The sequence below is a fragment of the Paroedura picta genome, chromosome 8, assembly GCF_049243985.1.
Source record: "Paroedura picta isolate Pp20150507F chromosome 8, Ppicta_v3.0, whole genome shotgun sequence".
NCBI lineage: Eukaryota > Metazoa > Chordata > Lepidosauria > Squamata > Gekkonidae > Paroedura > Paroedura picta.
The window spans coordinates 58,216,061-58,243,535 of record NC_135376.1 but is presented as its reverse complement, the minus strand read 5'-3'; the positions used below and the strand labels follow the sequence as shown (position 1 = coordinate 58,243,535).

At 42.5% G+C, this 27,475-nt stretch overlaps 1 protein-coding gene across 2 annotated transcripts in view; it reads left to right on the top strand.

Moving 5' to 3' along the window:
- FGFR2 (fibroblast growth factor receptor 2) overlaps positions 1-27,475 on the top strand; it is a 182,375-nt gene that overhangs the window by 6,692 nt on the left and 148,208 nt on the right. Inside the window, exon 1 of one of the 2 annotated variants that reach the window (XM_077349950.1) lies at positions 23,700-23,805. The exons of the other annotated variant lie outside the window; for it this stretch is intronic. The gene's annotated coding sequence lies outside the window, so the exon portion shown is untranslated. Of the gene's footprint in view, positions 1-23,699; positions 23,806-27,475 lie in introns of those variants that run through there. 2 annotated transcript variants of the gene reach the window in all.

Sequence of the window (27,475 nt, the reverse complement as noted above, 5' to 3'; positions counted from 1 at the left end):
GGCTCTAGAATTCTTGTGCTCTTTCTCAATTCTATCGTAGAAAATGGAGTTAAAATATTGCAGTGAATGGCATGGCAGTAAAGTTCAGCTAAAATTATACTTCACAGGGACCAGTCAACTAAGATGAGCTGTACGAGGGAGTAAGGCCTTTGTGAGCATCTGCCAAGCATGGATGGAAAATCTTTTTTTATGACAGGACATTTCAAGAGAGTTTTGTTTTGGGGTCCAAAGTTTGTACTATTTGCTGCATCATTCTCCACTCGCTTTTTTGATGACTGTGAAATGTAACCCCACTATTTAATTGTTTGACTTCACTGCTCACTTGTGACTAATAGTGGCTCTTCCATATTGCTAGTGGAATGCAGTAGCATTGCTTCTCTTGGATACTGTGAGCTTTAAAAGCAAGCAGACACCATGCAGATCCCTTTCCAAAATGTGCTTCAAAGAGGGAGCTAAAGCTCAATTCCTCCTTCTAGCAAGCCAAAGCAATGGCTTCTTATTTGTTAAAAATACTTAGCGGCACTCAAACTATGCAGTTGATAGAACTAGATTCTGTACTGTATTCCTTCCTTTCAAAATACCAAAATATCAAATAGGTCGTAACTTGGATTTGCAAGAACAGCTAAAGCTGTACGTGTCATTCATCCTGAGTCAAGAAGCAGTGCAAAGCTGTGTATTCACTTCATCTAAAGGAACAGCAAGTTAATTAAGTGTCTGAGTGCTATCATTTGTGTCCACAATTAATTACAAGCAGGAAAATTGGAAGCCCGGTTTTAAACCTTTACTTAAAGTATGCTGAGTATTGCATTATTCATCTTTGGTTAACTATTAATTATGTGCTCTGAGCAACTCTTCCCTTTTTAGTTTAAAAGATTCCTTTGAGATATATGTAGCTGAAATATGAAACTGAAATATGAAAAGGAATCCTTGATGGTTTGCTTCCGAATGGCTATATACAATGTTATATACTTTATATTTCTGGATTCCTAGAAACAAATGCTTGTATAATAGTTGCTAAATGGCAACAAGCCAGTAGAGCTTGTATCTCATATATATATGAGACCCCATTGGAGGACATTCGGATTTCACTTAAGTAAATTGCTTCCTTGAAATACAGTCGATTTAGAATTAGGACAAGGATACCAGTTCGCTGAATGAGCTTTGTATGACCTTAGTGTAGGGACTTCCAAGGAAATTGTCTGAAAGCAACACACTGAAAACAAGTTGTCAGTCTGATGTTGACATGAATGTTGCTAAATAAGGGCTTAAGAAGATACTAGAGGGAATGTAGGGTTGTTAAGACTGGAGAACACACATACAGGAGGGTGGCTGCGAGTTTCATCTATGATGAACACTGGAACACATGGATACAACCTATGCATATATGGCTTCTCTACTTTTTGAAGATTCCTGACTGTGCAGAGATATGCACTTTTGTATGTGTGTAGTCTGTTTTTGTCCTATTCCCATCCTTTTATAACCCTTTTTAAGAAAAATACTTTTTTTCTCTTCTGGTAACACTTGGGAAACAGCTTGTACAAGTGTCAGCTAGTGGAGTGGAGAGGAGAGGGGAAATTGTGATGTTGCATGTTGTACTAGATACTAACAGTATGGAACTGTGGCAGAAAGATAGCCTCCCTTTAGTGGTCTAATCTGGGCCTTAAATAAGCATTCGTAAAGGCATATAGCTTAAGACACAGGTCTTAACATGCATACAATAAACAGTAGCATGGACAATAACTTCATGTTAACATTTTATCCAGGGAGGCAATGGGTGTGTATGAAGATTCTTGTGTATTATCATCTGAGAACAACCATACAAGTGTATTGTTATGTTTTAAGCTGAAACCCAATATCGTTTCTTGCTTCTGGCCATATGTAAGGGTAAAGGTAAAGGAATCCCCTGTGCAAGCACCAGGTCATTTTTGACCCTTGGGGTGACGCCCTCCAGCGTTTTCATGGCAGACTCAATACGGGGTGGTTTGCCAGTGCCTTCCCCAGTCATTACCGTTTACCCCCCGGCAAGCTGGGTACTCATTTTACAAACCTTGGAAGGATGGAAGGCTGAGTCAACCTTGAGCCGGCTGCTGGGATCAAACTCCCAGCCTCATGGGCAGACAGGTTCAGACAGCATTTCTGCTGCCTTACCACCCTGCACCACAAGAGGCTCTCTGGCCATATGTATTGGGACTTAAAAACTTATTGGCTTGGCAAAGTTTTGTTTCCACTTCTTGTCAAAGAACACATTTCCTGAAGCTTTAAGGCTCTTGAACCAAAGTCATCCCTGGTTTACAATCAGAAACAAAGAAGGTAAAGGTAAAGGTATCCCCTGTGCAAGCACCGAGTCATGTCTGACCCTTGGGGTGACGCCCTCTAGCGTTTTCATGGCAGACTCAATACGGGGTGGTTTGCCAGTGCCTTCCCCAGTCATTACCGTTTTACCCCCCAGCAGCAAGCTGGGTACTCATTTTACCGACCTCGGAAGGATGGAAGGCTGAGTCAACCTTGAGCCGGCTGCTGGGATTGAACTCCCAGCCTCATGGGCAAAGCTTTCAGACAGCTGCCTTACCACTCTGCGCCACAAGAGGCTCTGCGCCACAAGAGGCTCGACAAAGAAGGACTTACCACTTAATTCCTAGAACATCAGATCAACATCACACCAGTGACATACATCATTTCTGGGTAACAGTAAGAAATGACATTGTGCCATTTTTTAAAACCTTTTCCTGCTGTTGGCCAGATGTGTAATGGAGAGGGACACTAGGAGTAGGAGATCTCCTCTCCCTAAACAGAGCCCAAGCCAACAACATCATTGTCATTTAAGATATTTAATTTCAGATATGAAGCTGAACTCTTAACTACTTTCTTGTCCTCACTTTTGTAGGCATTCCCATATAACTGTTAAGTTAGCTCATAAATTCCTAAAGTATTGGCTAAAGTAGCTGGCCATTAAACAATCTTGAAAGGCTTATTCAGTGCATACATCAAAGTGGATCATTTCAGGTTCATTCAGTGGGTTTCAGTGAATGCAGGATACAATATCAGTTTGCATCAGCTTTGTAGCATTCGATGCAATGGTCTTCTTTCTTGAAAAATCTAGACAAAACAGAAGGCTTTATATTTTCACTATGGGTGCTAGGACCCGGGGGACACTGGGGGGGGGGTGCAGATCTCTCTCTGTATGTCTCTCTCTCAATCTTACTGCCTGTCTCTCGGTGTGCTTTGCAACAGGAGGCATAGCAGGGCTGGTGTGCAGTTTGAGGCATCTCTCTATCTGTCTGTCTCTCCCTCCGTCACAGCAGGGGCGGCTCTCTCTCCATGGCAGCAGGAGCCATAGCAGGTAATTAGGGCTCGTGCTTAGGAGGGAAGCAGGGCTGGTCAGCAGTTTGGGGCAGCTCTCTCTGTTTGTCTCTCTCTGCCTCCCTTGCAGCAAGAGTGATAGGAGGGAATAAGGGCTCATGTTTGGTCTGGCAGGGCTCTGTGTATCTCTCTCTGTCTCTGGTGCATCTGAGAGGAAAGTGTCTAACATCCAGGGAGGGAGGGAGGGAGATGTAGGGGCAGGGCCAATCAGGGTGCAGCCAGAGTTGCTGGCTGCACCCTGATTGGCCCTATTCCAACTTGGACAGCCGGACACGTTCCACCCCCCAGGCTGTTTCACAAATATATATAGAGGAACCATGGATAAGGATATAATGATCTCTCTCTCTTAATGCTGAAAGAAACTATTGATTTCTTTGCCACCTCAGCTGTGCTGAATTTTATCTGGATTTTTTCTCCAGAGGGTCTATTGCTACAAGAGGAGAGAGGGATATAAATGTTCAAGACATCTGATAATATGATCACTGGAAACCACTGACCACAAATAACTGCTTATCCTTCACATAGTATTGTATGAGCAGAGCTGTTCAGTTGACCCGATGCTGGCAACAATTTTTGCTGCTTGCCCTAGGGCCTGCCACAAGTATTTATTTTAAAAGAAACACATTACACTGTGGTCTTTCCTCTCAAGGTTCCTATTACTCAATTTTAAGCTATAACTCCAGCTACATCTCTCCCTCCTAGACCTCTGTGTGTGCTTTGACATACTCCCCCCTCTTTTGAAATGGACAAAGATAGACATCCTTGACTACTGGTGTTAATACCATTTGAAGAGAAGAAGAGTGCATTTTAATACCTGCTTTTCACTACCCAAAGAAGTCTCAAAGACATCTTCCACACAAAGGATTAGGCTGCGTTCACTGCTTGTTTGCACACAAGTCTAAATCCCATTTTAGTGAAGTTGAAAGTGGTAAATAAACGTGCCCATGTATATATTACATAAATCCTGTACACCTGATCATGCACTCTCCTTCTCGCTGTCCTGATCAATATCTCCATTACTCTTGGCTTCATCAATCCTCATCTGATTCTCACTTGATGAGAATTTGCTGTTGCATTCACTTCTGAAGACTGGCAGAAGCCGCAGTGCTGTTATTTATTTGGATTTGAATTCCCTACCGGATTAGCTAATGTAGTTGTCTGGAAGAGTGTAGTTCTGTGGCTTTGTTATCATAATAATGCTGGGTTTGAGATGATATTGTTAGAGCAGAAAAGAAAGGTTTTTGTTGTTGTTATGTTTTCTTTTTTTTGAAGCCGGAACATTCTTAGGGGACAGAAATGGAAAGAAGGCATTTGAACAACAGTCAGGACAGAGGAATCTGCAGTATGACTGTTATCCAAAACATGGCTCTTTTACACCTTCCTGATCATCTGAAACAGTATGAACCTATAGATAGATAAGTCTATGGATGCCAGATCACACTCATCATAGCTTAAGTGCTATATTCAGTCATCTGGGCCCTTTGACATGAAGAATATTTATAAATCGTTTGCCCAGAATTCATGAGGGGAAAAAATGGGACATGATAGTGATGAGACAGTTGGCCAAGAAATTGCATTATTATACATTCTAGCATTTTTCGTTTCAGTTTGTGCCTTGGCGAAGCAGCTCCGAGGAGTTATTCTATTTCATGCCCTTACTGGGGGAGGGAAGGATCATAATGAAGCTTAGCACTGCTGTCACTAGAAGCTGCTGGACTCCAATCATGATCACAATAAACAAACTGAGACAATGGCAATTGGAAGACGGAGTGCGTTTGTACCAGGGCTAGCTGTACCTGCAGAAACAAAGAGCCAATTGAGCTCATTTAGATGACATACTGGAGCAGAGCTGGAAAGGGCTGAGGCAAGGGGAGGGGGAGAACCTAGCAGGGCTTGGCTTAATATAAGTGCCACAATTGGACTGTCATCTTGAATTAGACCAGGCAAAAGAGAAAATCAGGGAGTTATATAGTAGTTCCACAGGACATCAGCTAAGCAAATCTGATGAGACAGCAGCTGATGTGGATCCATAAACATGGCTCTGCCCCAATCATATCGGAAGTAGTGGGGCACAGAGGTGAGAGGCAGTGCCTATGGTTTACTACTCTGCAATCTGTCCTCTCCAGGTGCTTTTCCTTGGACCACCTGGACATGGACTGTGGGGTGGTCAGTGGCTAGAGGGTTTAGATTAAGTGTTCACCAATCATGCATTGTTTGGCTTTTGAGATGGTCCCTCTTTATACAGGACTGGAGCAGACCTACATTTAAAAAAATGACTTTGCCATTTTCAGAACCCATCTCAGGCTCAATATTCAGCATAGCAGGATCACTAGTAAATTAGATGTAATCAAAACATTATTTCTTTTACATCATGCCTTCAAGGGAAAGGAGTGCACTACATTATCTTTTCCTCTCTTTATTGATAAGGTGATATGATGCTGTGAGAGCACCAGGTGTGGTAAGAGTACAGGGCTGAAAAACACCTAGTTGCTAGCATTTTTTAACCTTTCCTGTGTGGCAGCTTTTCCATTAGCTCATTTTTAGCTGGTGATTTATCAAGCAGGAAAAGCTATCAGGGTGATCCTTCTACATCATGTGTGGTTGAATTAACAAGTTTTTCATGTTTAAACCTGTTTTACACTCACAGCCCAGCTGGGAAATGTCCACCTCTTAAACTTAAGGGACTTGTCGGGAGCACTATAGAATGAAGTTTTGGGTTGGATCCTGCCATACGACAGCCAAACCTAATGCAGTTCTACTTGAGCAGGATACTATGTAAGAGCAACTGTAAGATCAAGTGCTGACTTTCCCCCCTTTTTCTGATCTTTTTCTGGGTACAGAACTTAAGAGCAAAAGGTTACTTGTTGGAATCATGATAGACCAGTTTGGAAGTATGATATGATTTGGTCAAAGATCTTTATCCGGTTGGGGTGTATGTGCTGATATATATTGTGCTATCTCTTGCATAACCAGAAATGTGAGACAGGATAGAGTCAGGCTGACTAGGCACAAGAGCTACTTATGATGACATTCTTGTATTTCTTCTCCTGCAAGACTTGTGCAAAAAATGGAAATGTTTTGTGCCATCCAACCCTGCAAGTCCTATAGGCAATACAAAAAAAGAAAAAGAGGCACATGAATAAAAACTGACTAGGGAAAATGGCTGCTATAACAACCTGAGGCTTACCATATGCACATCTAATAAGAGTGTAATATTTCATTATGACAGCCACTCTGTGGTCAAACTGAGTGAGCTCATTTGCTTTTGATATGTAGCAGTTGCTCCAATTTCATGCAGGACAGCATCATTTTGGGGTCCATCTGTGGTTACTGCTATCCTTATGCCGATCAACCACAAGAGTTTATTTTGGAAGCTCATAATAGCTTTGTTTGCAATTTCCTTGTTCACTTTGAAACACTGCATACTGTTAGTGTGACCTTCTGCCTACCAAGTTAGTGTGACATGAAGCTGTTTCAAAGGAAGGTGGTGACTGGCACCATGCCATGCTCCTCTGGATTGGTAGCAACTTTTGCCAATGCTTCCAAAGCTCTCATTCAGAAACAAGGCTCAATAGTGCTTGATAGACTGAATCTCCAAGACTGAGGCAACTTCAATTACTGCAAGACACTACAGTTACTGCAAAACTACATATTCAGGGCTTCTTTTATGAATGATGTCACATTGCACTTGTAAAAAAAACATAGATGAAAGAGATGGCAAGGAGTTGTGGCCACAATAGATACTCTGAGAATACAAACTCAGAAACAAAAAAATTCACACCTTCACTTATCCTGACAGTTTATGATATAAGCACCATAACCACTGTTTTGAGCTGTAGTTCTTAAAAACTACACTGTCTTATGACAATCTGATGAATGAAGTGTCTTCTTCTCCTTAAGGCTTCAAAGGAAGTGGGCTGGGAGGGGTTGGCTTCTTTTTCAGATCTGTCAATCACAACATGCAATACATGACCCACAATTTTCTATTTTCTATAATATATGTATCTCTTTGCCTTCTTACTCTTTCTCTTTTCCAGTATATATTCCTCCTTCTGTCTTCTCTACAGTCTTTTCTATATTCTATATATATAGAATACATATTTTCTATATTCTTCTTTGTTTGTTTTCTTAAGAACTTTTGTTTTTAAAAGGTGGTGCATGTAATGCCAGTGTGATTTGCCTTAAGGGATGCAGCAATCCTGATGTGAGTAATTATCTATCAATCAGAGAACAATGCTCTAAGATACTAAAGCATAGCCATTGCTGTAGATGTGATGTTAAATGGCATACATATGTGTGCCAAATAGTTAGCAAATTCCTTTAAGCATTGTACCTAAAGGACGTGTTGGATTTTCCATACAGTTGATAATATGGCATGCATGGTCCAAGGGACAGTTATGCAGGATATGATGTAAATATCCTCATTAGGACTCTGTAGCTTATGCTGGCTACATCCCTCCCCTAGGCTAAGATTTGGACTAGTAGGAGCAAGCATTGAAAACATAAGACTGGTAGGTGTATTCAATCAATGTGACTGACACTCAAGAATTCTTCCAGCTGACAGTGCCTTCAGGGATGCTTAGTAGGTAAGGTTCAGAATCTAACACTTTGTCAGAGTTGCAGCCTGGAGGAAATTCTTCTCATTGTTTGGCTGATAAACTTGGAGCAGCTAAAAAAAAGCAGCTTTTCTATAGCAATATTTTCTATATTGAATGGCTTATGGTCTTTCTGTAGTAAAATTAAGGCAGAACACCATGGGTTCTCATGTAGTAGATTGAGATGGAATGGAATGAGCACCCTTGTTTTGTCCACTGTGTGCCAAAATGTGTCCTTACTATATGTATGCTCCTTTCCAGAAGTCAAACTAGCATGCCATCTAATCTACTTGATATTGTATGAAGGGAATTCTGTACTTAAGTTTGACAGGTCAAACTGGGAACCATGCAACGTTAAATAAAGTGAAAGCACTCAGTATAGTGTTATCATGCTGCCTATTTTGCATGGACATTTGTTTCACGTCTCATCCCATTTCTAAATTCCCAGGAAGATCTGATAAATTTGATATGTATCTCCTTTGTTGTGACTACTGTAATGAGACCACCTCTTAAAGTGGCCACATTCATTGTTGAGGCTTTGGCCAGGAGATATTCCAAATCTTTTAATAACCTTCTGTCTATAACCAGTTGTACCTATAAATTTATGGATTGTAATCCTTGTAGATTAATTTTATTAATTTTATATTTGCATGTAAATTGTGCTGGTAAACAGCTTGGCTGGTCTTCAGTCATAATAAATGTGGTCAATGATGACTTTAGCAAATTGGTTGTATTGCAGATTTTGCTGGTGTGGTGCTGCTTGTAGCTCCTTCTTCCCATTTTCTATAGCTCACTGTAATCAAGATAAAACTTATTAGACACCAGAGCTCTGAGCTTACTGTCAGTCTTTACTGAATGATGGTCAAAGCTCTGAGAACATTTCTAGTAGCCATATGACTAGATAATTTTAAACTCTTCATTTAATAATCTTATGCCCACACCATTAGAAAATAAGGTTTGGCATGCTTGTATTCAAGGGTTCCTCAGGGTCCGGGACACTCATCACAGCATTCCTCTTTTTGTCCACCCTCATTATCAGCTCTTTATTGGATAGCCCAGAATAACCTAATCTCAGCAGATCTTGGGAAGATAAGCAGAGTTGGCCATGGATATTATTTGGATGAGAGACCTCCCAGGAAAACCAAGGTTGGTAGGCAATGGCAAACCACCTCTGAATGTCTCTTGCATTAACTAAGAACTTATACCCTGCTTTTCACTGCCTGAAGGAGTCCCAAAGTGGCTTAAAAACACCTATCCCTTCCTCTCCCCACAGCAGGCACCCTGTGAGGTAGGTGGGGCTGAGAGAGGTTTGAGAGAAGTACTCGGCAAGAACAGTTCTGAGAGAACTATGACTAGTACAAGGTCACCCAGTTGGTTGCATGTGGAGGAGTGGGGAATCGAACCTGGTTCTCCAGATTAAAGTCCACCCTATGGGGTTGTTGTAAATCATGGCAAAACAATCCTCCCCCACATATAGCTGAAGAGAGCTGTCCCTTTAATTTGAATGTGGAATCCCTTCCTTAAATATGGACCTTATCTGCTGGCCCAAACTCACTTGGGGAGCAGTTCTGTGGAGAGTCACTCTTTGCTTCCCCTGTCTTTTTTTCTCCAGTCACAGAGCCTTTTCCTTCCTTGAGAACTCTCTCAAACAAGCCACCTACAAGCTGCCCATCTGGGCCTGCCTTTTTATCAGGGTTCAGCTGGGGGATGGGGAAGTTGCCCCCCAAATTGCCCATCCTCCGCAACCCCAACTCACCTCTACCTGTCTCTTGCCTGGAAAATGCGACTAGGTTGCCATAAGTGGACTGTGACTTGATGGCAAAAAAGAAGAGTTGATTTTTATACCCCATTTTCCACTCCCCAGATGCGTCTCAAATGATTGGCTTCTCTTCCTCTCCCCACCACAGTCACTCTGTGAGGTAGGTGAGGCTGAAAGAGCCCTGAGGTAAACTGATCTGCACGAACCACTCTAACAAGGCTATGATTAGCCCCAGGACAAAGGAGCAGGGAATCAAACCTGGCTCTCAAGATTAGAGGCTCCCACTCTTAACCACTACACCAAGACCCCCAAACCAGATAATGTTGATCCAGGAATAGAATGACTGTAGGAATACAAACAAGTTAGTGTCTTGTGGCATCTTCTGGGAAGAAAACCTAGGAGACAAGAGCCTGTCTGAGACTGGGTAGCAGACTTTGCAACATTCCGCCGGGGGCTGACTAATGTTCCGTAAGCAGAAAGAAAGAGGAGTGATTACTGATGTCTGTTATTTAATTAGACAGAGCCCCATAAAGTCTTATTTGCTGACTGCCTTCTAAATGAGAAGAGGCTGCTGTGTGAACATGTAGTAAAGATACACTTGCATAACAGAGCATGCCTCCTCTGATCTTGGTTGAATTCTTGCTGAGCAATACATACTGAAGGGGAATAGCTTTATGAGTTGTTGGGAAATGACATCCAAAGCTTACATATCCATGATATGTTAGGGGTGCTAGTATTGCTCAACTGCTATGTTGCCATCGCACCATTCTGCAGGAGAGGTGTGCCTATTACTATGGTCCACCCCAAGTACTTGATGGATCCCAGTGGCTTCTTGATTATACCTGGGGAGTTCCTCCACCTTGCTGTTGACAATTCTTTAGAGGACTTGACCTGTCTCTGGAACAAGGAAATGGCCTTGGCTATTTAGATAATCACCCCTTAGTGCCCCTTTCCCCCAGATAGAGCCAAGCAGTTTACAGGGGAACATCACTGGCAGAAAATTCAAAGTGAGGCTGACCAAACTTGGCATAGACTACATGATACGATAACATTTATTGTATGTAGCCAAACGCCGTTACAAAACACGATTAAAACAAAATGGCACAAATATAAATAAATAAAACAATATTTCTCCAATATTGTGTACCTAAAAATGTAAACATGGACTACTAAGTTACAATAAAAGGGATAAAATGGTGTATCAAGGTGGAGCATTAGCTCGAATCTTCCTGGCAGCCAGAGCAAAAAGTGCCACCCTATATGAGATATAGGGGTCGACATCTGATAACAGATAGGTGACTTTGTTAAAATCAGAAATAGGGTGTGAGTTTGGTAATAACTTGGCAAGGAATTTGTCCCTGGGTTCGGAGTACAGGGGACAAGCCAAAACATCGCGGGGCAGGTCCTCCACAGATGGATTTCTACATATACACATGCGTTGGGCTGTGGGTATTCAGAGATATCGCACAGAGAGCATGGCTGATGGCATCATTTCAAACCACAAAGATGTTAGGGCCATTCTAAGATTACGTGTTGTTATATTTACTAAATATGATGCTCTAGAATGGTCTTTTTTAATTGTTTTATACCATGAGGCTGATTGTGATAGCTGAATTGAAGAGTGGTCAATCAGTGAGTCAGCTTTGAACACCCAATCACGTAAATCAGAAATATTGGCTGATGTATGCAGTAAGTCATCTGGTATGGTATAGTGTGAAAAACTACATAGTCTACATATTAGAGCCTATTTCCTGGTGGTGATGGCAGCAAAAACACAATATTCTTCCATCACCGCTGCATCTGCATTTAATTATTCAGCAGAGCTGTTCCATGTAGTTCATGGGGTTCTTACATCATAGCCCCAGGATATTGGATTCTGACCACACAACAGCCCAATGTGATCAATTTGCTAATTTCTTGGCAGACAAAGTTGCCTAGATCAGCTCTAAGTTAGGTGCTGGTTTGGATGGGTTTTCGGATGATGTGGCTTTGGCATCTTCTTGTCCAATTTAGATGGATACCTTTTGGTTTGTGGCACCTGAGAGTGTGGAGGAGCGAGTCCCATTATCTGTGTCCTTGATCTTCCTGGCTGGTAAGAGCTGCCAGAAGAGAGCTGTCCAAATGGTCAACGAGAATGGTAAATGCTTCCTTGAGAGCAGGAGTTGTGCCACCTGTGCTCAAGGAGACAGTGATTACCAATTCTGGAAAAAAAAACATTCCTGATCACTACCATGTTGAAGAACTTCTGGTATCCAATCTTGAACAAGGTGCTAGAGGGGGTGGCTGCTTGTGATCTCCAGTGGCTCCTAGAAATGACTGATTTTTATGGCCTCACTTCCATTTGGTTTAGTCAGGATTTGGAACAGAATCTGCTTTATTCACCTTGGCTGAGGACCTATACTGAGAATTAGGCAGCGGGGTGTGTGATCCTCCTAGTTCTGACAGATCTCTCAGGAAGCTTCTGTACCATCATCACTGGTAGCCTACAGGGCTACCACTTGGTGCTGGGACTAAGGGTCCTTGTGTCATGGTGGTTTGAGTCCTATCTGGGAGATTGGTCTCAGAAGGTGGTCTGGGGAATTCCTGCTGTGCTGCATGGCGAGTTCCCCAAAGTTCAGGGCCAGTCCGCACCGGGATCCATGTAGCAAATTGTTTGCTGAACGAAAAATCACCATTTTAAATAGTGGAATTCGGCGTAACGCCTTTGTAGTGGAATCCAGTTGCGTTTCTATCGTTTCCCACAGGGTTCCGGTCTCTGCAAAAATCGCTAGCCAGGAAGTGTTATCACTAAGCTGTGTCCCGCCCCTGGCCATCAAGCAGCCAATAGGCAGCCGTTATCATGCTCCCAAACAGCCCCTTTCCCTTTAAGGAAGGTTAAAAAAAAACACACACACACACGTTGCAACGAATATGCATTGATTCATTGCAACGGAGAGACCCATTCAGCTAGCAGGTGATGTTTGAGCTGCCGTTTCATCATTGCCACGCTCCCCCCAAGTGAAAAAAAAAATCCCCCCCCCCACGGGCGCGGTTTTCGGCCGAAAACAGTGTGAAAAATAAAGTGAAAATAAACCAGCAAACGGGCCTCTACGATGCTTGTGCTTGGTGACTTTAAACAGAGGGGCTGCAGCCAGGGAAGCCTCGCTGGGTAAACGAAGGCTCGCTGGTGCGTTGATCTCCGCTCGCTTGGAGAAAAAAAAATGGCGATCGCTTCGCCGGAAGATCAGAGGAGAGAGCCAGGAGGAGGGACTTTGCAGAAACCGCAACAATGGTAATGCACAGAACTTTCCTGCTAGTGTTGCAGATTGGTTGCAGGAGTGTAGCGCTTTCTGGAGGGTGAATCCACTTTTTGGGATTTCCCTGAAAGCGCTACAACGAAGCGCTTTTTGCAGATCGGTTTCAGGAGTGTTGCAGATTGTCAACGACGTTGTGCATAATGGCAAAACTGTAGCGATTTCAATTAGTAACCATTGTGCTATTTTGGACGAATGCGGAACGGCCCTCAGTTTCATGCCCCATCCTGTTTAATATCTACATGAAGCTACTGGGAGAGGTCATTAGGAGATTTGGGCTGTGTCACTGATAAATGGATGATACCCAGCTCTAGCTTTCTTTTCCATCAAAATTTCAGCAAGCTTTTGATGTTCTAAACCAATGCTCAGAGTCAGGAATGGGCTGGATGAGGATGAACAAGCTGGAACTTAATCCTGACATGGCACAGGTGCTCTGGGTGACTAGAAAGGCAGACCTGTGACTGAGATCTCCCTTCTCTTGGATGGGGTTGGAGTGCTCAAATATTGGTCATTTACTACAGGTAGAAATGAAAGTAATCTGAAATAAGAGAATTTCTCACTGTCTCTGAACATTCTTTCCAGAGTAATTCCAAAAAGTGGCTGGAGACTCACCTGAAGCTGCCATTGATGTGGCGGCATGGTGGGAGGGAAGGAGGACGCTCCCAGGAGAGCATCGGGGCAGCATGCATGGCCCGTGGAGCCGTGTCACATGTCAGGCACGGGCTCGCGGCGCCTTAAAAGGCACCACATGCTGTGGGCCTGGTCTTCCCCCCTCCCCAGCAGCCGAGCAAGCAACCACCCTCCCTCCCTCCCTCCCTTTCCAGGCTCTACCTGAAGGTTGGCAACCCTTCTTCAGTATCTTCTTCAGTATCTCAGAGCAAGAAAGAGCTTGAAGTACAAAGGCTTCATTTTGGGTGGAATTAAGGAGGGGGTCAGTGGGTGGAGCCCTACATTTGAACTGGAAACAAATTGTGCTTCAGTCCTTGGGCTAAAGTAGCCAGATGCTAGAGACAAAAGAGGCTCCCAGCTTACAGCAAAGAGAGATAAATTGACCACCACAAAGCATCTGCAGCTTCAGACCTCACATTGTGCTTCTAGGCTATAGTTTGAGCAAGTCTGCTAGGAATTAAGCATCAAAATCCAAATCTTCCTTTGAGAAATAAACTCTGCAAGCTACCTTTTGTTCTTTTCTTTGGCAACATACTCTAAATAGAGCACGCCATACTGTTTTCATAGACTAACCCGAAACAATTAGTTCTAATTGACTTTCAGTCTTTGTAACATTGGATCTTATGTAGCTCCCCTGCTTCCAATAATAAAGAAATTCTGGTGGTAGGAAGAAAAAATAAAACCAGTATGGAGAACTGGAGACGTACTTCATTTGAAGGTTTTCTGTGGTTTTACAAGATAAAATGCCTCGCTGCATTGTGAGAGCAGTAAAAAGGATTTTTTCCCTCCTCTTCTTCCAATATATCTTTTTGGATGTAGCATGAAATATTAGTGACAAGTAATGGGTTTTTTCACCGAGAAGCCATTTTAGAATGAATAACACTTATTATTAGATGTCTAGTCTGGTTTGTTTGAATTGTGCTGCAGTCAGGGAGATAAATGCATACTTGACATTTCTTCTAAAGTAAAATGACTAAAGCAATGCCAACTCCGATGCAGTTGTGGGAACTAGTAAAATCAATTCGGTATGGTCATGAACAACAGTAGTAACTTTTAATAAAAGAACATAGATTCATTCGCTGAACTGGAAAAGGGGGGAAATGATGCTTCTATATGTTAACAAAAATTTGATGAAAAGCAAAAATTGATTTTTTTCTTGTTGTTCAAATTTATCCATGGCCATTGTATATTAGTGCAACAGTTCTCAAAGCAAATGGAACTTTACCTTGACCTCTTCCAAAGAGCAGGATGCTACCCTGTTCTTTTTGATTTGCCTTGGCAAAAGAAGTCATAAACAGTTTCCCAACTTGTGAAGGTCTGATGGCTCAATTCCTTGATGACCTTCCAGTTCCATTTGCTGGGCTGGTGATTCTGTTCACAAGGAGGAGAAGCTGGCATGCCTCCCCCCTGTGGTGAACATAATGTGAGTCATGTGAGGGGGCCCCTCCATTTGGAGGCTAGGCTGAGCTTTTATTTGCTTATTTAAAAATCATGGCCTCCCTTCCACACAGTTTAGGGTCCCCAGGGCAGTGAATGTTAAAACATTAAAACTTTTCAAAGATTAAAAAAGCATTTAAAACACACACACTTGTAATATTTAAAGCAGATAAAACATATATTCACCAATGCATAAAAATACACAAGAGGGAGGAGAGGTAATAAGTATTAGAGAGGGAATGCCAAACAAAACAAAAAAAGTCTTTGCTCACTGGCAAAAGATAACACTGGAGACAAACAAATCTCTATGGGGATGGAGTTCCACAGTTTTAATGCTATGGCCTACTAGAGCATGCTGGGAAGGAGGGGGTGGTAGTGTATGAAATGGGGCAGATCCAGGAGATGCAGTGGGAATACCTCTCTGGGCATGGATGAAGGATCCCTTCCAAATGAAAGCAGCTCTCAGCAGTGTTTTTTTTCTGTGGCTTTTCAAGCATGTTGACCAAGTTTTCCTAAACTGACGTGCAATGGGGGTGGAGGCAGCATGTATTGTTTTATTGTGCTTTGATATAAAAGAGTTTAGAAGTAAACATACTAATTTGTTGATGATGTCCCTCCCTAACCTACAACATTTCCAGAAGACACAAAATCCTTATATAGCACCTGTTTGTCCAGTCATTCATGTTTGGGCTATGCTGTAAGTGTATCACTGGGATGAGACTCTTAACCCTCCCCCTCCAGAATCTATGCTACAGAAGCCCCAGGGAGAGAGGAGGAGAAGGAAGCAAGGAAGGAAGGAAGGAGGAAGGAAGGAAGGAAGGAAGGAAGGAAGGAAGGAAGGAAGGAAGGAAGGATGTGGTGTCTGGGCAGGCTTTGCTGGTGCAAATGCAATGCTCTGTCCATTCCTTATACTGCCACCATCTCCACTTGGCATGTAGTTTAGCTGCAGCAGTGTAGTGCATGGATGTGGGTGGTAGATTGCAGGAATGCCTCTTATTCCAGCAACCCCAACTAGTGGGTGGGGGCAGTGGCATTACCCTGCCCCTTTTCCTGTTCTTTCCCTAGTGTTTTCTTACTTGAAGCCCTGTGTAGGCTGTGGAGTCCAGAGAAGACAGTAGGTGGAGCTGAACCAGGGGATTTCTAGTGTCCCTCACTTTAAGTCCTGGGAAAGGGAACAGATGAGCTCCAGAACATGAAACTCTGGCATCACTTGTTCTTTGCTCCTGAATTCTGGCATTGAAGAACCTGATAACTTCATGTACAAGCAACATTCTGGGTGTGCAAAGTTGCCCTGAAATAATTCTGCTTTAGAATGTTAGAGCAATAGAAAAGGTCTATGAAAATCTTTAGTCCCTCTTTTGCCTTCCTATATGGAAATAGTTAATATTTCTAGTCACTACTGTGTTATTCTGATGCCGTGCAATTAAAAGATGGATTATAGCTCAGTTGTAGAGGGTCTGCTTTACTTGCACGAGGTTCCACATCGGGGATCCCCATTTTAAAAGGTTTGAAAGACTTTAGAGGGTTGCCAACCTCCAGGTGGCACCTATATATATCCCACTATTGCAACTGCTCTCCAGACAACCAAGATCAGATCCCCTGGAGAGAATGGGTGCTTTGAAGGGTGGATTCCATGGCATTATCCTACTGAGGTCTTTCCTCTCCCCAAACCCTGCCTTTGCCAGACTCCACCCCCAAAATCTCCAGGTATTTCCCAACCCAAAGCTGGCAACCCTAGCTGCCAGTCAGCATAGAGGTCGTGACTTTGATAGACCAAGGGTCTTATACAGGATAAGGCAGTTTCCTATGTCCAGTACAATTCCAGCTGAGATTCAAAACCATGTTTTATAGACACCTCCTAACATTTCCTTTAATAACATGGATGTTCAGTTCCTATAGTTGGCTTTTATTCTTTCCCTGTTATTTTCCTTTTCCTTTTTGAAAAGTGGGCAAATGGTTTTCTTCCATGTCTATTGCACTGGGTTTAATAATGAGCAAGTGTGCATTTCTGATGCTGCTTTTTAGCATATTTCCCTTGGGCCCTCTTGTTCATTACTCTGGTATTGATGTTGTGCCCTTAAGAGATCATTTCATTCATGTACCACAAATGGCTCTGTGTTCCCTTTCAGCACTAATTAGTAAGTCAGCTGTCTCATCCTTTCCCTGACAAAGTCTCCAACACACAATCAACAAGCATGAGGTATGAAACAGTTAAGATGGGCAGAGCATTGTTTGTTTCAAGAAATTCACCAGTACCCTGTTACTCTGCCTTGGCTTTCAAAACAGGATTTACTACAGCTATTGTAGGGTGGGCCATGAGCTTTCTTGTTGCTTGCACAGCATTTAAGTTGCTGGGTAAGCTGGTTCTGCCTTAGACCTCAGTATGAAAATGAACAGTGAAAACAATTTCCTATTTTGTTTTGAAATCAGGTCCTTTGAGAGACCTCAGATCTAAGGCATAACCCATACAGAAGATCTGCAGAAACCTTTAGCTGTATAACCTGCCCCTTTAAACAAAAGACATACTTTATAGCAGTGGTCCTCAACCCCCGGTCTGGGGACCGGTACCAGTCCATGGATCAGTTGGTACCGGGCCGCAGCTCCTCCTCATCCTCCTCCCCAGCTGCTGCCTCAGGGGTTGCCCTGCCACTCTGCCGCCAGCTCACCTTTGGTGCTCTCCAGCAGCCGCCATGGCTGGGGCTCCCCCTCAGCATGGCACGGCGCAACTGCTGCTGGCAGCGCCCCCCGCTGGGCAGTGGGAAGTCAGTGGCACCAGCAGGAAAGCAAGCGGAGCAGGGGCTCAGGAGGTGGCAATGTCCTTCAGCAAAAGACTACCCCCCGGGCCTTAGTAAAATTGTCAAGCGTTGACATGGCCCCGGTGATTAAAAGGTTGGGGACCACTGCTTTATAGGACCCTTATATGGATATACTTGCAGTCCAAAAATAACCACATTCTGACGGTATCTGATAAATGGTGTATGCACACAAAAATGTATATATCTTGAATAAAACGTTTATCTCTGGAGTAACTCTACGGCTTTCCACTGATTCCTATGGCTACTTGTGTCTCCCGTTTTGTTTTTTTTAAGAAGTGATATGAAGCTGCAACTGGTGTGTTCCCCATGGTCAGGCCCTTGCCTGGCAACCCTACCAGGGTGCTTTCTTACATTGCAGCTCAGTCAGCCCGGGTTTTGTTATTGCCTGCCAGGGAGAAATCTGTGGAAATGTTTGAACACAAATGACTGAAATCAAAATATTGTGCTCTTTTATCTCTGCCCGTATCTGTTAATATATACTGCTGGCATTGCTATACCCCCCCCTTTTTGTGTCCAGGTTGCAGCCAACATATAGTGATGCCATAAGGTTTTAAAGGCAAGAGATATTCAGAGGTGGTTTGCCATTACTTGTCTCTGCACAATGACCCTTGGTGGTCTCCCATCCAAATACTAAGCAGGGCGAGCCAGAGATTCTTTAATGAAAGGCTGTTCCAAGAGAACTGATTGGTTAGCATCAGCTGAATAGACAGACTTCTTACCTGGATGCTGAGGAGCAATGCAGTCTAATTTCAGCCCTAGCTGAGAAGAGTTGAGTACTGATAGTTTCGGAATTCAGCCATGTCTCAGAACATTTCAACACAGACAGGAGAACTGGGGAAAGCTGGAAAAGACAAATAAGTTGTTAGACAGAGACTCCCATTTGGGACAAAGAAAGGAGATAGATCTTCTAGTGAGAGGAAAATTTCCCTACCCAGTCAAACAGGGAGTTAGCTCTGAAGAGTGCAAATATCCCAGGTCTAGTGTGGTTAGAAATTGCCTTTAGAGATCTTCCATTAAAAACTCAGGATGAGTACTGGTGTTTCAAGAGAAGGGTTTTTTGGGGTTCTGGAAAGGGGTATACCAGCATTCTGGAGGCCAAAAAAGAGAGAACTCAAAGTGTACTGAAGTATTCATGGAAAACACTGGAACAAAAGCCTCTCAACATAAAGATTTAAGTCACTGCGAAAGGCTTAAGAAATTCTCATTAGCTTGAAACATAAGAATCGATTTCTCATTCACCTGAAACATAAGTATGCACTGGTTTTACCTCAGAAATTTCAACTCCTGATTTCACCTGACCTCTCCCTTCTATGTTAAATAAAACATACAAAATGCGGCTGCTAGGATCCTCACAGGAACAGCTTGGAGGGCCCATGTCCAGCCTGTGCTGAGGCAACTGCATTGGCTACCGATTGCTAGCCGGATCAGGTTCAAGGTTTTGGTTTTAACCTTTAAGGCCCTCCACGGTTTGGGACCCACATACTTGAGGGACTGCCTGATGCCTTATGCCCCCCGCAGGGCACTACGCTCGGCGGGGACTAATTTATTGGTGGTTCCTGGCCCCCGGGAGGTGCATCTGGCCTCAACCAGGGCCAGGGCCTTTTCGGTCCTGGCCCCCGCCTGGTGGAATGAGCTCCCAGAGGAGCTGTGGGTCCTGTGGGATTTGCCATCCTTCCGCAGGGCCTGCAAAATGGAGCTCTTCCACGAGGCTTATGGTTGAGGCCATCACCCCCCTTTTTTGATCGTCCCCCCCTCTACATCTACATCAGCAGTGATCCCTGGTTTCCCAGATAGTTCTGCCGCCTTCAGGTGGGGTGGGTTGGGTGGGCTGGGGATTGTTTTTAGGTGTTCTTTGCATTAGGGGTTTTATGGGGGGGTTTACATGTTATTACCCGCCGCGAGCCTCAAGGGAGTGGCGGGCTAGAAATCCAATAATAATGATAATAATAATAATAATAATAATAATAATAATAATAATAAACATTTTGTTGTTTTTGAATTTCATAACACCTCAAGTGCCATTTAAGTTGTTTAAGTTAAAGTGGTCTCCTCATCTTCCCTCAGGTACCTGGGTGAGCCAACAGTCAAACTATTGTACTCTGACAGGATGGGGCAGCAAGACTTCTACAGCAAAGAAGAAACACATTACTAGGGTCAGCCAGGAACCAGCTTGGTGTAGTGGTTAAGAGCAGTGACTTCTAATTTGGTGAGCTGGGTTTGATTCCGTACTCCTCCACATATAGCCATTGGGGTGACCTTAGACTAGTCACAGTCCTATTAAAGTTGTTCTCACAGAGCAGTCTCTTTCAGAGCTCTCTCAGTCTCACCTACTTTACAGGTGTCTGTTGTGGGGAGAGAAAGGGAAGGCAATTGTAAGCTGCTTTGATACTCCTTTGAAATCCTTTTGGATAATGAAAATCAGGGTTTACAAAACAACTATTCTTCTTCTAAAGCGAAAGAAAAATGAGGGGAAACCAACAAGATTTTGAATTCCCTTTTGGGGTTGGAGCAATATGTAGTGCATACATAGACCATTTCTTCCCATTAGTCATAGTCCTTCATACTCTTAATCCATTCCTACGTACAACTAAAAAAGAATGACATGATTGTAAAGATAAGAGAAAATTTCAAATTCAATTCAGAAAAGGGACAGAAGTGCAGAAGACACAGGAGTGAGGACAGAAAAATAAGATATGCAGAATCATTCATAAAGAATCGTGAAGTTAGTGACGAGATAAAGGAAAATCAACAGGGCCTGTGGGAGGTAAGAGAATGAGCATGCGTTTTAAGAGGCTATTCAATGATGTTCAGTCTCAGGAAAGTTTTTTTTAGGATTGTACCATTTCTTTCAGAAAGCACAGCTGGACTGAATCCTCTGCATGTCCCAGGTACATCCTAGCAATCAGCAGTGGTATCAGTTTGGCCACCCATAGTGCAGTAAACTTTTGGGAAACAAACTGACATCTGAAATTCCACTTTATGACTGTTTATGCACTGGAGGTTTCATGCTGTGCTGCAGACTGGAGTTTTAGTCGTGGTAGGTTGCCCCACCTCTTCATGCACCCACATGGGGGAGCATTTGGCCTGGTGTGCCTCATCCACCCCTGATTTGTGCTCCTGCGCAGGAGCTGGGGCAGTGAAGTTCCCAAAACATAAACGGTCTATGTGATATTTGAAAATGTGCAATGAAGAAGTCAGAAAATGGTTGCTGGCTTTTATCTTCATCATGTGAGGATGTGCAATGTGACCCTGAGATCATGAACAGCAGAGAAGGTTCCGGAGAACTTTCCAGGTGTATCTCAGATTCACTTTGGACCATTCTAATCTCTGACACCTATGATAATGTACTCTCAATGCACTTTATAAGTAGATTTTCCTGTTCTGCACAGCAAAATCCAGCTGCCAAAGCACATTGAAAGTGCATTATCCTATGTGTGCAGAATGGACCCTTGATGGAATGCGTGTCTTATACAATTTTCTCTATATGTATTTTCAGAACATTTTGGAAGCAGCCTTTCTGACTCAGCTTTTTCTTCCACCCATGTTTCATTGTTTCTTTGGCTGGCTGCTACCTTCTGTTCAGTAGTGAGGCGTCACTGTCTTGAAGCCAGTAGAGGAAAGTGCTACCTATGTTTTATTAGTGCTCTGAGCAATAGAGATAGGGAGGAAGGAGGATGAAATGGAGAGCAGCTACTTAGCAAAGAAGTTCTTTAGTACACTGAAATCACCAGAATTTATACAAAAAGAACACTAAGGAGCATCCCAAGTTGCTGTAAGAAGAAAATGTCAGATTAATTTTCTTTTCACATGGCTACAGGAAGAAAGACTAGAGACTCCTAAGAAAACAATTGCCTGTAATTTTTGTTAAAAGAACTTGCTTGAAGCCACAATGCATTTTGGAAGGCAATGGGATAGTATTTCAGTCTTGGGATTCTGACACACGTTGTGACAGCCTATGGCAGACATGCCAAGAGCTTCATTCCATAAATCACGTATTGAGAAAAGGAGGCCTCTGTACTCGGTAGTGGTAGCGGCAGCATTCATTTCTTCTTTTTTTTGGCTGCCTTGCTTGGACGGGGCAGAGAGACTTAACCTTCAGTCAGTAGGACCTGAGGAGGAGAAATAATGTTGCATGTGAGAGTTCCAGCTCTTCTAGCTTAGTGAAATGAAACTCAGGCCATATAAAGAACAAAAAGTCTGGTTGTGTTGCAAATGTGGGGATCAGCAGTAGGCTGTTTTCATTTAGTTTTCTGGCAGCATTTTTAATATTTTGTGGCTCTCAAACCAGACACATCATTGTGGATGGAAATAACATTTTTTTTCTAAGGGATCAGAAGTATCTTTAGCTCTAATTTCAACCTTACGGAAAGCATTTTACCTAATATGGAGAGGGAATAAGGTATTCATTGGTGTTTCTTTTGACATATAGTAATCGCACTACTTTGAAAGAATGTTAAACATTTCTGTTCTCTGGAATGATGCTTTAGTTCAACACAGCATTCTCAGGTAACAGCTGTAATATCCTGCCTCTGGGGTGGGGTTGGGGGGTAGACCTATGACACAAGGCTTTGATGAAATATGCTGGAAGTATGTGATAGATTCTGCCCTGCTGGAGAAGGTATAATTAGGTGGGAGAATTATGGACTTGGTAGACCTTCAGCGTTACAGATTGTTTGGATTGTAACACTTATTCATGCTTTATCTATGGTTCTGGAGTCTCTGAAGTTCTATTGTACTATGACATTTATTCCTTTTAATACTTTAATTCATCTTTACCAGGATCGCTTATTTTGTCTTACCTCACCATGATCATGCACTCAAATTGTTTGTGGGCTGAATAGGATTTCAAAGAGGTCACTGGGGAAAAGCTTTGTGGCCTGCATTAGTTTCTTCCTAGAAATAGCAGAAGCAGAATTAATTATGAGCAACTGGTATGCAAATTTTCTAGTTTGCATAATTTATTCTGTTTCTGGTACTCATGGGAAGGGGGAAGAGTTACTGACCCATATTAAATTTGTTCTAATATATAAATATAACCTGTTTTTAGAAACACCGTGCCTGCCATTTTAGAACATCCCCAGAGACTGTGCAGAGGAGCTCATGATATTTTTGCAGTCCATTGTCAGGAAGGCGGGCAGATGAAAGAAAGAAAGTAAACGAATAACTTGATTTTATTGCAAGAGGAAAGGTGTAGACCTGCTTTTATTGACCAATCTGAACGGAGCTTGAAATGATTCCAGCACAGTTGTGGTTTGGAAAGAGAGAGAACTTGGTCTCACACACATTTCAAAACAAATACTCTGAAGGGAAAGAAAAGGACAAACAATAGCCTGGCAATGAAGGAAGAAGGTGAGAGGTGACGTTACTATCTATTGTTGGCATCACAAGAGTTCAATAGGTGCCTATTGGGTCTTAGCAATCACATTCTACTCAGCTGTCACTAGCGGTGGCTGTGATAGTTGAAGTAGGGGCTGCAAGGTCCACACAACAAGCTGCTTTGTGTTGTCAACTCAGGAAATGTGCTTCTGCTTGCATTAGAAGCACTACCTTGAAGAAGGTTCCTGGCTCCCACACACTTTGTAAATAATCCACATATACCTTTTGCGGTGTGAAATAAAACTGATTCTCTCTCTGCAGTATGCTTTAGCTCTGCACCTTTTAAGGCACTCAGTGAGTTAACTTTGCATTGTGATACCATTTTATGAGTTACATGTCTCTGCCTCTTTGTAAGAATGCCACCCACGCGGGAGGGGAGAGCTGTCAAGCTGCAACATGCAGAAAGAACTTAGGCACACCTATTCGAGAATGGCGTTTCCTATCCTTAGTGTCTTGTGTTTTTGAAGCCTCTGCGAATTGAATGAGGGAAGAGAGACCAGGTAATGTATGGTTTATTGTATGTACTGGCAGGACATCTTTGTCACTCATTTCTCTGCATTTTCTGAATGAATGGCATTCCCAACGTCTTATGTATGTTACAATGGAAACAGCCACGTGTATCCATATGTCGTTGGCTGCCTTCATATTTCAGCAGTGTTATGATGCAGAATTGCTTTTACTTCTAAAATGCTAGATTTTTCTTATTTGGAAGTGAGGTAGGGCAATAGCCATGTGGATTTCTCACAGGTTGGCAAGGAAGGATGTAGTGGGAAAGGTCTTGTGTTTGTTACAGGAGTTTAGACATAGAGTTGGGAGACAAGCATTGTACAATTCTCATCTTGGCTGGCTTTTGTGCTTGTTTTTCAATATATGCTATTCTTCTCTTGCCTCTTTCTTTAAATCCTGTAATGCAAGGAAGCGCTGATGGGATGTCAAGGAGTAGACATAATCAAGAAAGCCCTTATAAGGTAATAGTACAGCCAGGGTTTAACTCTCCCTCCATTTTCAGTATATATATATAGAATATAACACTTGGCAATGCATATCACACATGCAGATTAGGAAAAAAATTCTTGAGAAAGTTTACCTCAAACAGAGTGAGCGTGATCTTCACCGCAAATTAGTTTGGCATATAAACCTATTGTAATTGATGGAAGTATTTCTGGTGAGCAGATCATTGTTGTGGCAAATGTCCCAAACTTCTTCTATACTGATGGGTCACTATACAGTTGGTTTTGTGTTTGGTAGCTGTACTCGTTACTTGATCTCAGGGTCTTGCTAACAGATGAACGTGACATCCTGCTGAATTAAGTGGTTCTGGATTCAAAGGGGGAGAGTCCATGGAGCAGCATGGTTACACAAATGAAGTGTGTTTGGAGCTTGAAGCAGGTTTAGGCTGTATCTGCAATCAAGGAGCAGTGGACTGATTTTGTGCCAGAGCTTTCAAGTCATTCTTCATCAAAAAGATGAAGGGTCATGCTGACCGCAGTGTTGCATTGTGAAATGCTGGTGACTTGGACATTAATAGCAAAGGCTACCCTGATGCCGTTTCCTTCTTTCTCTTCATTTAGCTAAAATACAGTGGTGGACTCTGATCCAACCTGGTAGTCTTGTCTTTCATAGTATTTCTCCAGCTGTTTAAATGTGTCCAGGGGTGCCTGTTTGGGGGCTTACACATAGGTAGCTCCGCAAACAAATAATTTAAATATACTGATCCAAACTACAGTGCTCGTGGAGGGAAGAGTCATGTACCCTGAAGGGAGGGGGGAAATATATCCCTGCCAGACATGTTAACTCTCACTACTACAGATGAATGAGTGCCGATGAATGAGCATCCCTAATCTCACGTTTGTCTGTTGTAAATATAAAACTCACTGGATTAGGTTGCATAAGTCTTTCAGTCATAAACTTGACCTTTTAACTCCACTTAGGACCACTGAGAAATCATATTACACTGCTGCTTTTAAAAGAACACCAGTGCAAAGTGATGGAATTTGCTCCCCATATAGATTCTTCCATCTCCTTCAATCATTGTCTTCCAACAGTGGATGAAGACTTTACTGGTTTAGCTGACCCTTCTTCTTATGTTCATTTAACTCTGGTTTTATTTATATTTTTAAAAAGAAGAAGAAGAGTTAGTTTTTATATGCTGCTTTTCCCTACCCGAAGGAGGCACACAGCGTTTTACAGTCACTTTCCCATTCCCAATCCCAAAAGTTGATTTTTAACACCCATTTAAAAGGTGTACAAATATTTCATTCAACAGACAGACAAAATGCCAGCTCTGGGTTGAGAAATACCTGGGGACTTTAGAAGTGGAACTGGGAACAGGTGGGATTTGGGGCAGGGAGGAACTTCAGTAGACTATAATGCTATGCCACAAAATATACATTGAGTAGAGATGTGTAACATTCCCCAAACTGTACTATACACAGTTAATATAAGACAATTGACTCCTCAGAGTTCCTGTTTTGTATCTGCCTACACAGCATTGCATTCTGCTTTTGTATTCGATATTTTCACACTGTGTACTTTCCTTGTTTGTTTAGTATAATGCTATGGAGTCCACCCTCCAAAGCAGCCATTTTCTCCAGGGGAACTGATCTCTTTAGTCTGGAGATGACCAGTAATTCTGGGGGACTGGTATTCCTGTTTAAATTCTCCCAACACTTGGTATCTTCAGTTAAAAGATCTGGCCATAAGTGATATGAAATACTTCCGCCTAAAACCTTGAAGAGCCACTCCTAGTCTGAGTAGACAGTACTGACTTCATGGACCAAGGATATGACTCAATACAAGGCGGCTATATGTGTGTTCATTTTTGCCGTGTGGGCTCTTGGGATTGTTGCTTGAGCATTTTTATCTTATGGAAAGAAAAACAGCATTTTATAATCCAGTTCTTGCCTGTTTCTAGTGTGGTGGTGGTAGGTGGTGGATAGCCCTGCCTGCTCTGTTCCCCAGACTTCTCCTGGGTTATCTTGGAATTCTCCTTCTCTCCTCCACACCCAACTCTGAAAATATCTGAGTAAAATGTAAAGAATTACTGCTTTCTTGTTTTGTTTTTTTGTTTGTATGTATATCTTTTTGGTGTGTGTATGCTGGGTGATAGAATTTGGGGTAACTACCTGATTATCATGAATACAGAGAATAAACATGGAAGATGGTGTGGTAGTGTGTCTGGACCATGTAAGGAGAAGGAAAAAATAATTTGGAGATGGATGCATTGCTACTACGTGTAATTATTTTGTCCAGGAACAACACCCATGGTTTCTAATGTGTGATTGGTTCCACCCATATGTCAGTCTTTTTATGGTAGCACCCAATATACTATGTCAAAATTACATGTTTGTCCACAAACTCAACAAAGTTGGGAACTCCTTTATTGTAGTATAATGCTCCATCTGAACTATATTCTCAGCTATTTAAAATTTTTTGGACAAGTTCTGTGATACATATCACATGTATGAGATTCAATTTTCAATAGCCATCATCTCCAGTAGGTGAGTTTGGAAATACCTTTGTCTAAGACTTTATAGACCCATGACCAGACAGTGTTGATCAGAGTTGACTAGTTAACTGTTAGTTGAATCATTGTAAAATCCTCATATATTACTACTAGATACAGCTTGCATTTTTTCTGGAATAAATTATATTTTCCTGGCTGCCACAACAGCCCTTCTGCTCTCAATGGAAATGTGGGAAATTGTAGCTCTTCCCTTTCATTGTACATGTGGCTAACCCCCATTTTTAGGCTCAAGTTCCTGGCTATCATTATAAATTCCCCTTCTGCTCATCCAGGGCTAATCAGCTGAAAGGAAAAACAAAAACCTCTGTTTGAGGCACAGTGTAGCTTGCCATCCTTTGGTTTGAGGCATAGTTTAGCTTGCCATCTTTTGGAGTACAAGGCATGTATAAATGTCCAGTTTTCATACCAGTTGTCACAGGTTTACAAGTTGAGGAACTTCCAAACTGTGAGGTATAGCCAGGAAATAAGCACCAAAGGACATTCTTTTTGGGTTTTCCCATCCCTGTGGTCCAAAGCTCGAAAAGCACTGCTATAGACAAGGTCTGCACAGCTTGTGACACACTAAGCCAAACATGCATGATCAGCCACATACTGTGGTCTGCCAAGTGATGGACAACCTCCAGGCTTTTGCAGGCATCAAAAAA